Source organism: Cibotium barometz, chromosome 36 (assembly GCF_041138505.1).
Source record: "Cibotium barometz isolate CiBa-2024 chromosome 36, ASM4113850v1, whole genome shotgun sequence".
Classification (NCBI taxonomy): Eukaryota; Viridiplantae; Streptophyta; class Polypodiopsida; order Cyatheales; family Cibotiaceae; genus Cibotium; species Cibotium barometz.
This window is the reverse complement of record NC_141081.1, coordinates 46803771-46814616: the sequence shown is the minus strand read 5'-3', so window position 1 is coordinate 46814616 and position 10846 is coordinate 46803771. Positions and strand designations below refer to the sequence as shown.

At 39.3% G+C, this 10846-nt stretch overlaps 1 pseudogene; it reads right to left on the bottom strand.

Moving 5' to 3' along the window:
• Window positions 1–8021: 8021 nt before the first annotated feature.
• Window positions 8022–9267, bottom strand: LOC147617967 (small ribosomal subunit protein eS10z-like; annotated as a pseudogene).
• Between the last annotated feature and the right edge of the window lie 1579 nt (window positions 9268–10846).

Here is a 10846-nt window from a genome sequence, read left to right as displayed (position 1 = left end):
ATAGTCCAACTAAGAGCACTTTGTATGTAAAATGTGCGGATGATGTACATCTAATCATTGCACTTTATGTCGATGACATGCTGCTCACTGGCCCAAATGAGACTCATATTACTGATTTTAAGGCTGATTTGAATGCCTCTTTTGAGATGTCAGATTTGGGGCATTTGCATCATTATTTGGGGATACAATTCAAGTAGTGTGATTGGAGGGATTGCTTTGTGTCAAACAAAGTATATCGAGACATTGTTGCGTAGATTCGGCCTTGAAGACTGCAAGCCTATGGCTACTCCTTTGGGGCCAGGCTTGAAGCTAAGTCTTCATGATGCTGGGGATCATTTTGATGTCATTATCTATCAGATAGCTGTTGATTGCCTCATTTATGTATGCATTACAAGGCCATACATTCAGTTTGCAGTATCCCAGGTGAGCAGGTACATGCATAGCCCAGGGTCTCAGCATTGGAAGACAGTGAAATGGATCTTTCGCTACTTGAGTGGCACCATATATCTTGGGTTGTTTTATCCCAAGGGGGGATCATTGCCACCAGATTTACATACGTTTTAAGACTCAGACTGGGCTGGTTGCTATGACACAAGAGTGTCCCCACCAGTGGTTTTTGTTTCATGCTCGGCAGCTCATGCATATCTTGGTTGAGCAAGAAAGCAGCCTACTATGGCCACTTCTAGTTGTGAAGCTGAGTACAGGGCAGCTTTCACAACTACAGTTGAGTGTGTATGGCTCAGACGACTTATGGCTGATTTGAGTGTTGGATAGGATTCTGGCACCACTATCTACACTGATAGTCAGAGCGCATTGGCAGTTGCGAGGAACCCAGTTTTTCATACTCGCAAAGCACATTGAGGTGCATTATCACTATGTCAGGGAGAGACTCTCAGGAGGAGAGATCAGCTTGGCTTATGTGCCAACACAGGACAACCTCGTCGATCTTTTCATAAAGGCACTTCCTTGTGAGAAGTTTGAAGCTTTTCGCAAAGCTTTGGGCTTGCTTCCCTTTGTGGATTGATCTACATAGGGCATGGCACTTCCCTATACATGAGTGCCAGCTCTCGTTCACACCATCACTCCCAGAGGGGGATTTGTTGATATACATAGGTAGTGATGTGTGTGAACACCCTTAGGACCGCCGGGGTACTTTTTCCCTAGGAGTTTTTTTCCCCCGTGCATTGTATATACGCCCACTCATTCTAGGGCTATACAACTATCAATATACTTCTTGTTGTGTGCTCTTAAGCTTCTTCTTCTCCAAGCTTTGTGTGCATTCCTGCAACCCTAATTCCAACACTGGCGGCGCTGCTCAAGGAGTAGATGCCTGCTTTGATACCAATTGTTGGAATTAGGGTTGCAGGAATGAACACAAGCTTGGAGAAGAAGAAGCTCCAGAGCACACACTGTAGGAGTTTATTGATAGGTGTGCCAAAATAAAGATTAGGTAGCCCTAGAATGAGTGGGCTTATATACAATGAACAGGCGGTCCTAAGTGTGTTCACACACATCACTACCTATGTATATCAACATCTCTCTCTCTCTCTCTCTCTCTCTCTCTCTCTCTCTCTCTCTCTCTCTCTCTCTCTCTCTCTCTTTGTCCATCGTCTGTATGTATGTGTGTGTGTGTGTGTGTTCGTCTGCCTCTATGTTGCTTGCACAGAGGGGTCTCTCTCTCTCTCTCTCTCTCTCTCTCTCTCTCTCTCTCTCTCTCTCTCTCTCCATACCTTGCATCCATACCCTCCTACCTGTGTGCAAGCATCTCTCTCTCTCTCTCTCTTTGTCCATCGTCTGTATGTATGTGTGTGTGTGTGTGTTCGTCTGCCTCTATGTTGCTTGCACAGAGGTCTCTCTCTCTCTCTCTCTCTCTCTCTCTCTCTCTCTCTCTCTCTCTCTCTCTCTCTCTCTCTCTCTCTCTCTCTCTCTCTCTCTCTCTCCATACCTTGTTGCTTCCAAAACCCCTCTCATAGAGCAGACGGGTCAAGAGAGAGGGGAAACCGAACCTTAGACTATAAGCATGTCATTAAAAAATGCCACATCACTAGCATTTTTTAAATAATGTGTGTTGACTTGCACACATAAACTAAAGGTCATAAAGTAGCAAAAAGTGAAATATGAACTAAACTCAAGGTTTGGGAAGGCTAGGATAAAAGGACCTTCCATTTCCGCTATAAAGCGGAAGTATGTGATCTAGAGATAACTATATGTTTGAAATACCTTAAGTTACCTTTGCTGCAATCCTAGGTCAACCCCCCTTTGTATACGTTGGGCTAGCCTTAAGGAGTCTTTGATCCTTTTTTGATGGAAGTTGAATTGATTTTAACAATGCATTCACTACTAGTTCCATCGTCAACATCTCCATGTAAGGACAATGTGTGTGTCTACGATAATTAGGCAGTTTGTAAGGGTGATTTGGCAGATTTCTCACAAAAAATAAATATTTTTGCACACTATTTCAATGTTTGTGGCTATTGCCCATTGTTGTGCTTTGTGAGTATTATAATCCAGGTTCTTGTATATTCAATTGATTCTCTCTCTACTTAGAGTTAGCTCAACTTGTCTTGTGCATGTGGATGTCATTTGACACTTTACTACTTTGACATTATAGTCTTAGTCTTAGGGATAAGCATCAATCATGTATGTAGTTTTAGAAGTGGTTGGAGAGGATCTTTGCCCGCATAACAATGCTTAAAGTTTGAGAAATAAGGATACATTTTTTTATGAGTAGTAGAAAAGGACCTTGACAGGTGGCCACACGAGATCAAGCACCCTTGAATCCTCTTTGCAAATATTACAATTGTAATCTTTTGCAAAAAAAATAATGTCTCTTCTAGATCTATTACTTCACCTGAATTGAGGCTAGAGGACTACACCAATTCTCCAAGGCTTGAGTAGATAAAATGGTGGAATTGCAACCATCTTTTTATTAAATCGAGTCTAACCTCACACTTTAGCCTCGTTTGAATGATGTAGACAAACAAAAACAATGTCTCTCAAATCGTCCTCTCTATGTCAATATGTCACAATATGTGGTGTTGTGGTTTTTTTAAAAGAAAGCTAATTAATTCCTTCTTCTAAAGATTCCAAAGATTCCCTAGTAGTGGAAATGAAACTTTACAAAATGAAGAGACATCTCTAAGAACTGTAAGTGCTCTATATAAAGACAAGGAAAAGTGTTGGTGAGAGTGATGTGAAAAGCATTTTTCATTTAAAGGCTTGGCATGACCCGCCTACCGGCGGGTCCTACCAACTCTTAGTAGTGGGTGGGCTCGCCTTTGGTAAGTCCAATTTATGCATGAATCTACCCCTTTTGTGTGCCAATCCTTCCATCTTATGTATATTCTAGCCATCTCATCTTTTTCTTTCCTTTTAAAAAAACATTATAACCTCATTTATAATCTTATGCTCCCTTATTTGCTACCTCTATGCCAATCACACCCATTCTACATAATAGTGACATCATGAATGCGTGTAAAAAATTGAAAAATAAAATTTATTATTTTTTTAAAAAATTAATATATTTTTATTTTCTATAAATTTTTAATCAAAGAAATTGATGATGTGGAGGGTAGTGATGTGGCAAATTGTATGATGTGGCTGGCATCTTGGGTGATGTGACATTAACACCTCAGCAAATGATATGTCATGTGGTAACCTAAAGATGACATGGTTTTGCCACCTCAAATAGTGACATGGCAATACATAATGCCATGTATGACACAATGTTGAGTTGGTAGTGCCACCTCAAATAGTGACATGGCAGCACACACTGCCACATAGGACACAATGTTGAGTTGGCAATGTCATCTCAAATAGTGACTTGGCAACACACACTACCACGTAGGACACAATGTTGAGATGGCATGATGACAAGGCATGCTGGATATTTGCTGATGTGGAATTGCTGACTTGGACATTGGATGACCTAACCCGAGCAAAGGGGTGAAAAGACTAAAATTAGCAAATCATGGCTTTTTGGTAGCCAAATTTTTTTCCACATGCTTGAAATGACAAGATCTTTGATCCATGACAAAATGGTAATGAAATGAAGAAGGTACAAATTTCTAGAACTTTTATTTTAAACTTTTGCAAACTTTGCGTTAATTTTCAACTCGAGCTACAGAACAAACCACAATGCCAAAAAGAGAATGGATTGCATGGTTACATAGTACATGTAATAAGGTTCACTTTCATTAATTAGAACCAACTTAGAAATGTTTGGATTAGGTGAGTTATAGGAGTGTAATCATAAAACCCCATGACCATTGTTTTGATTGGGCATTGCTCTCGATTTGGTTGCGTGGTGCTCCCAAATCTGCTAATTTTCATAACTACTAGCTCAAACTGGTAAAAATCTATAGAAACATTAATTGTAAGTTTCTAAATGTACTAATATGTTGCCTAATCTACTATTGTTTATGTTATGCAAGGACTACATACCAAAGCTTAATGATTGTGGACTGGTTTCAAAAAACATGAAATTTTTTGCTTATTTGTGGTGGTTTGATCCCGACAAAGAAGTTTATTGGGTATGTTAGGAACATAAAACAATGTGTGTGAGCCTAAATCACCAATATGATGCCTATAGACTTATGGTGATCAAATTGAAACAATGACCATACACAGTTGATGTACATGCTTTGTAGACCAAGTGTTTGCAATTAGATCTATATTTGGATACCTACGATCCATAGTGAGATCCAAAGAGCTAATTTTTAACTTTAACAATTTTGCTGCATTTTTTCTTATTTTTTTGCACACATTGAATACTTTTTGCCCAAAAACAAGGAGGAAATTAAATTGATTATTATTTTATGGAATTTTTCCAAAATTATTTGCATTTAAAGTTAAAAGAAAACTCAATTTCAAAAAGGACAAAGGACAAAAAGAAATTTGAGAAAACTTGTGTGCTATATAAGAGATTAAAGAAAAGTGAGTGTAAAATCTCTAAGGAAAGGTGGTGCATTAACCTCAAGGCAAGCGGGACAGGCATCCACCACCAAAGGAAGTAAGGTAAAAAAAGTCAAGACTACCAAAAGTTAGACAAAATAATCCTAAGGAGACATGAAATACACTCATCTTAGGGACTTGCAATCCACGATTTTCAACCCCTTGAGTATTTTCAAAATTCAACTGGACCACCACCTTAGAATTCCAAGGGCTTTCCAATGGTGGGTTAAGTGTCCCAACCTAAGGGGTTTGTTGACTCGAGACATGTGATCTACATTTTTAGGGCACCTTTAGCATCCAAATAGAAATTCTAAGATTAGGACAGTGATGTAAACACTCTATAGTTCACCTATACAACTTTTGATTCCAAAAAGAAGACCTGCAATCCACGAACACTATAGCTAATTTTGAAGGATTTTTTCTACTTATTCTGTACATCTTTTCATATTTAGCACTCCTAGGTGAAGTTAGATTTTTCCTAGTGAGAATTCCACCCCCAACAATAACCTTGAAGTTTAAATTTTCATGGAAGGTGAGTAATATCTCATTACCCCTTGAATTTGTGATATGTACAATTGTTAGTTGTCAATCTTTAGGACATGCTTCAACAAGAGGTAGTGGCACAATTAAACTAGAATCAGTCAAAGAAGAAGACACCTCAAGCTTGGACTTTAATAGCTATATCAGCTCTCATGTAGGCTTGATTAAACTTGAAAACCCTAGCTTATACCTTAGACAATCACCAACCATGTCATCAGCCAGTGGAGCTTCTAGAGATAGAGATCCTATCGAAGATCCTAACATGATTACGCCAACATTCTAGGTCAATGATCACTTAGGTGCTATTATATGCCTTAGCCCTTTGAATAGGACTTATGCCATGGAAGATTTGCTAGGAATCTTGAAACAAGCAAGCCCATTCTACATTGTAGAAAATTTTGATTGTCAAACATATGCAGTGCCAATTATGTACATTGATGCTTGCAAAACCTTGTGCCCCACAACAATGAAAGAGGGAAGAGAAATCAATTTGCGAATGTCACATTACTTAAGTTCTACACAGCTCATGAGATGATTCTTTTATTTTATTGTTACAATGAGTCACTGCTGTGAATACTTGCCATATCCCAACACAAAGAGACCTTACGTATATATGATGAAGAAAGGATCAATTCCTAGGGTGTGATAAAGAGAATCTCATATTAAAGTGCAAAAGAACAAAGAGAGGCCAAGGAGAGATCTAGAGCATAAGAATCTATGTTTGCTAGGAACCCATGACTCGTAGCCTCAAAACTATTTGAGGATCTATGGGGAAAAGGATCATCTCTTCACATGAGGAGGGCATACAATAGATATGGGTGGTATAAGATGTTACTTAGCCACATTCTACATAGATTGGCCTAGAACTCTTGAATGATCATTTTCAAAAATATAGTTGTCTCATATATGGAAAACCAGAATAGGGGCTAAAGGGATGAAGGGGAGAAAAGATGAACAAGTGTCTGCAATAATTATTGCCACAAAGTAGGCTTAATGGATAGGCAATTCTACCTTGATTACCTTGAATGTTGATGAAGGAATAACAAAGGCATGTAAGCAAGCTCATCTTGGAGTTATATTATTTGGGATGCATGCATTGTTGCAAAGAAGAATTTATGATCAATAATACATTAAGTGGCTTGAAATCTTGCAATTGGCACAAGCTTTTATACTTTGTGATGCAAATTTCCAAAAAAGCTCCCAATTTCAAAAAATACTTGCCTTAGAAAAGACAAGAGAGCCATAATTTTCAAGATTGTTGTAGTGGTGCGATAGTTATCAAACAAGGAAACAAGAAAAGGTAAGTTGTATGAAGTAATCATCATTTCTAAGACCTCCCATCTAATAAAAATCTTAACCATTTAAATACAGCTACTTATTTATGTTGTTGAGATGAAGTTGGTTTATCCATGGGTGATGGATATTGTTCCTCCATAGATTTTCTAAGAGATTGATCAATTAACTGTTTAGAAATGGGGTGGCTTGTAAATGTCACATATGCAATGATGGCTATAGTTACAAAAAGATAGTGTTGGACTCATTGGGGTAGGCCTCAAGGACCAAGCATTGAGAGATTGATGGATGTGTCCTTACATGATAGAATTAATAAAAAATTTATCTTAAACTCATGTGAAATAGAAAAATGGATTAAGAAAAGGTACAGTATAGTCAAGATTTAAAGGACCCAAGCTTCGTTATAGTGTAGGAAGAGTTGGACAAGGGTTGCTATGATAAAATGAAGATCTGCAAGGTTATCATCTGTATGTACCTTGAAAAGCTGGATGCGCTTGTCATTAAGCACCTCACGAATGAAATGATACTTCACATCAATGTGCTTCGTCTTTGCATGAAACACTGGATTCCATGCCAACTGGATAGCACTCTGACTATCAAAATGCAAAATTGGTACCTCTACTATAATGCCCAAGTCTCCCACTAAACGAGTAAACCATATAGCTTCCTTGCAAGCTTATGATGCTACAACATATTCTGCTTCTGGTGGTAGACATAACTGTGCATTTCTGCAAACGAGATATCCATGAAACTACACCACCAGTGAATATAAAGACATAGCTTGAAGTAGACTTTCTGTTGTCCACATTCCCTACATAATCTGCATCCGTGTAACCAATTACACTTGCTTCTTTGCCTCCAAAACAAATGCACAACCCCTTAGTACCATTCAAGTACCTCATCACACACTGTCTCCCAATGCTTCTTGCCAGGATTAGCCATATATCTGCTATAACTACTCCTATTGCAAATGCAATATTTGGACGTGTAGCAATCATGGCATACATCAAACTACCAACTGTAGATGCATAAGGAACCTTGACCATCTAACTCCAAAATTACTAGCCACTAAGTGCAATTGTACAATGCCATTATGTTGAAAGAGCAAAATTGATTACTCTTTAATAACAAAACCAAAACACTGTGTTGCTTACTCATCATTGAAAATAATAGCCGACTCTTAAGCTAAGCTCTACAACAACGATAGTAGCATGATACATAATTTTACTTCCATTTCACTCCGTAAGAGTAGAAGGTGCTGCACCAAATCCTCCTCCTCATCCAAAACCTAGTCCACCAGGACCACCCTGGAAAACACAAAAAGCACATGTGAAATGAGTGCACTTCTTTGCACGAAAAACACTGCGAAACAAAAACAAAATGTCGTAGCAACCACCCATACACAACGCAGAGAGACGATCAACCAAAAGTGAGAAAGAAATGAATGCAGTCACACACACACACACGCATGCGCGGTAAGACGATTATGAAGGAAAGAACACCAAACAAGGAACCAGCAACTGAACCAAAACAAGGCATGTGCAATACTTATACCCTGAATGAAGGTTGGAACCCCTCAGGTGCTCCCCTTGTCACCAAATCCACCTGGACCGCGTGGAGGGCCACCACGATACCCATCCCGGTCTCCATACCTTGGCCTGTCACCACCTTCACGGGGAGGCCCTCTGCCCAAAACACGAGTTCAAGATGTGCTGGAGAGAGAGAGAGAGAGAGAGAGAGAGAGAGAGAGAGAGAGAGAGAGAGAGAGAGAGAGAGAGAGAGAGAGAGAGAGAGAGAGAGAGAGAGAGAGAGAGAGTGAGAGAGAAAGAGAGAGAGAGAGAGAGTAACATCAAAACCTAAAGATTGGTGAAAGAAAATTAGCACAATGATATATACAAGCGAATAAAACAAGTAAAGACCCAGTCACACACCTTGGTCGGTCACCCGGAGGTCCACCCATAAGCCTGCATGGGGGCCTGGCAGACTTCTTCAGAGTAGCAACAACGATTTCTGAAGGCAGGTTGAGGTAGGTTCGAAGGTACTCAATGCCATCATTAGTCAAGTACCAGTAATAGTGCATCCACGCAAAATTCTCTTTCACATACTCCTTGGACTTGAAGCTCTGCATAAGCTTTATAACTTGTAAGTTCAGAACATCAATGTCAGGATGCTTGGGCAGATTGAAGTCCTTCTTCGCATAGAGTACCCCCCTCTAGACACACATACGATTAGAAAGTTGGGTACATCACAAAACCAAATGTATTCTTGAAAAGACCAAAAACTCAATACGACAAGAGATGTTGGTCCATTATTAATAGCCGATATTTGTACCTTTGAAAAGGTACTTGTAGACTTCTGCCCAATTTTTCTTGGAGATCAACTATCGTGCAACAAGCAGATAGTGCGTAAGTCTACCATGTTCATACAACTTGAAAGCAACTCAAGCTCCAGTTCATCACATACCTTAACATTTTGATTCATCAAATTGTCTACGTAGCCCAAAAAAACCAAGACTGTACATGTTATCCGGCATGAGAAAATGCCCACAACTTCTTATGTAATATGAATGACAGGCTCTAAATCTAACCGAACATAATTCACAACTCAGACACAAGACAAAACGGCAAATCTAAAAAGGAAATGACACATGCTTCTATATTTACAAGACTAATTGCTTCATACAAGAAAACTACAATATGAAATATAAGATCATCCATGACATGGACAAGGTACTCCCATCATCACTTCCCAAGATTAGGAGCAAATTAAGTCAAGAAATAGGACACACAAGATGTACTTTGCATGTCCCCTTTGACACAAGCCATCCCTATACATAACTATTACACATGATACGATCGAGTTGTAGAGTGGCAAAGGTTGGCCTTGTGCTAGTCTGTGTTGTCCTGCCTTACAATAGTTATAGCATGTCTATTTGCAGCCAACAGGTGCCTGCCAACGTATCCACCAGCCATAAAATAGAGTAGTAAAAGGCTCTTACAAAAGTGGTCTCCCGCATTCTGGTAAACCTCAACAATTAAGTGGTAGATAGGTTATTATTCTTGCTAGGATGTCAATTAAGTAGTTTGCTTTTTTTTTAAGATGTAGCTTTTTTATTCTTGAACAGCTCCACACATAGTGACAATCACAACATGAACCCCTAGCCATGCTGGGCAAGCACGTCCTGATCAAAGTTATTTGACTAGGTGGTATTCAGGAACAAAGCCATAGACAACTAATCGCATTGATGTAACAGCCTGTCTCTAACAGCTAAAAACACTCTAAACATTGGTCCACCTCTAGAGGATGCATGCACAACACGATGTCAATCTTTGAAAACAATATGGATACGAATGCCATGTGAGTATAGTTTGTATTATATTTCACATAGAGTTACTGATTACTTATGTTCTTTCCAAAATCAAAAGGTTAACTTCCATAGGCCTATCACACATACGAGCCGCCATCACAACCGCGTTATTATCATTCTGATCCACAAGTTGCGGTGGCCATGGAAGGCCTGTATGCACTCAAACCCATCACACAAGCGATCATGTACTATGACCATGTTAGTTGGACATCATACATTGATAAGCCACATGCGCTCCAATATGCACTCAAACCCATCACATAAGCGATCATGTACTATGAGCATGTTAGTTGGACATCATACACGGATAAGCTGCATGCACTCCAGTAGACAACATTCCTCAAGAGTATGCTTTGAGCTTGTCGCAGTGGAAAACACATGTGAAAGCATAATCTATCATTTCATAGCCTCAGACAAGCTCATCACCAAAAGACCCCATATCTGAAAGCTTGAAGCTCCAGTACTACAAAATGGTTTTTAGAAACCTCCAAACACTCATAGGTGCAATTGTTTTGCCCAGTTCAACCATTAAGGTTGAATTTCACTCCTACGACATTGTTTTGTTGGCCTTTCAGATTTAACATTGTGTAGTCACACGAATGGGATTGCCGCAAGGAGTCTAACAAACATGCGTACACGCACACACAATAGCTATTATTATTGAAAAGGAACACTTGTCATACACCATTTCAG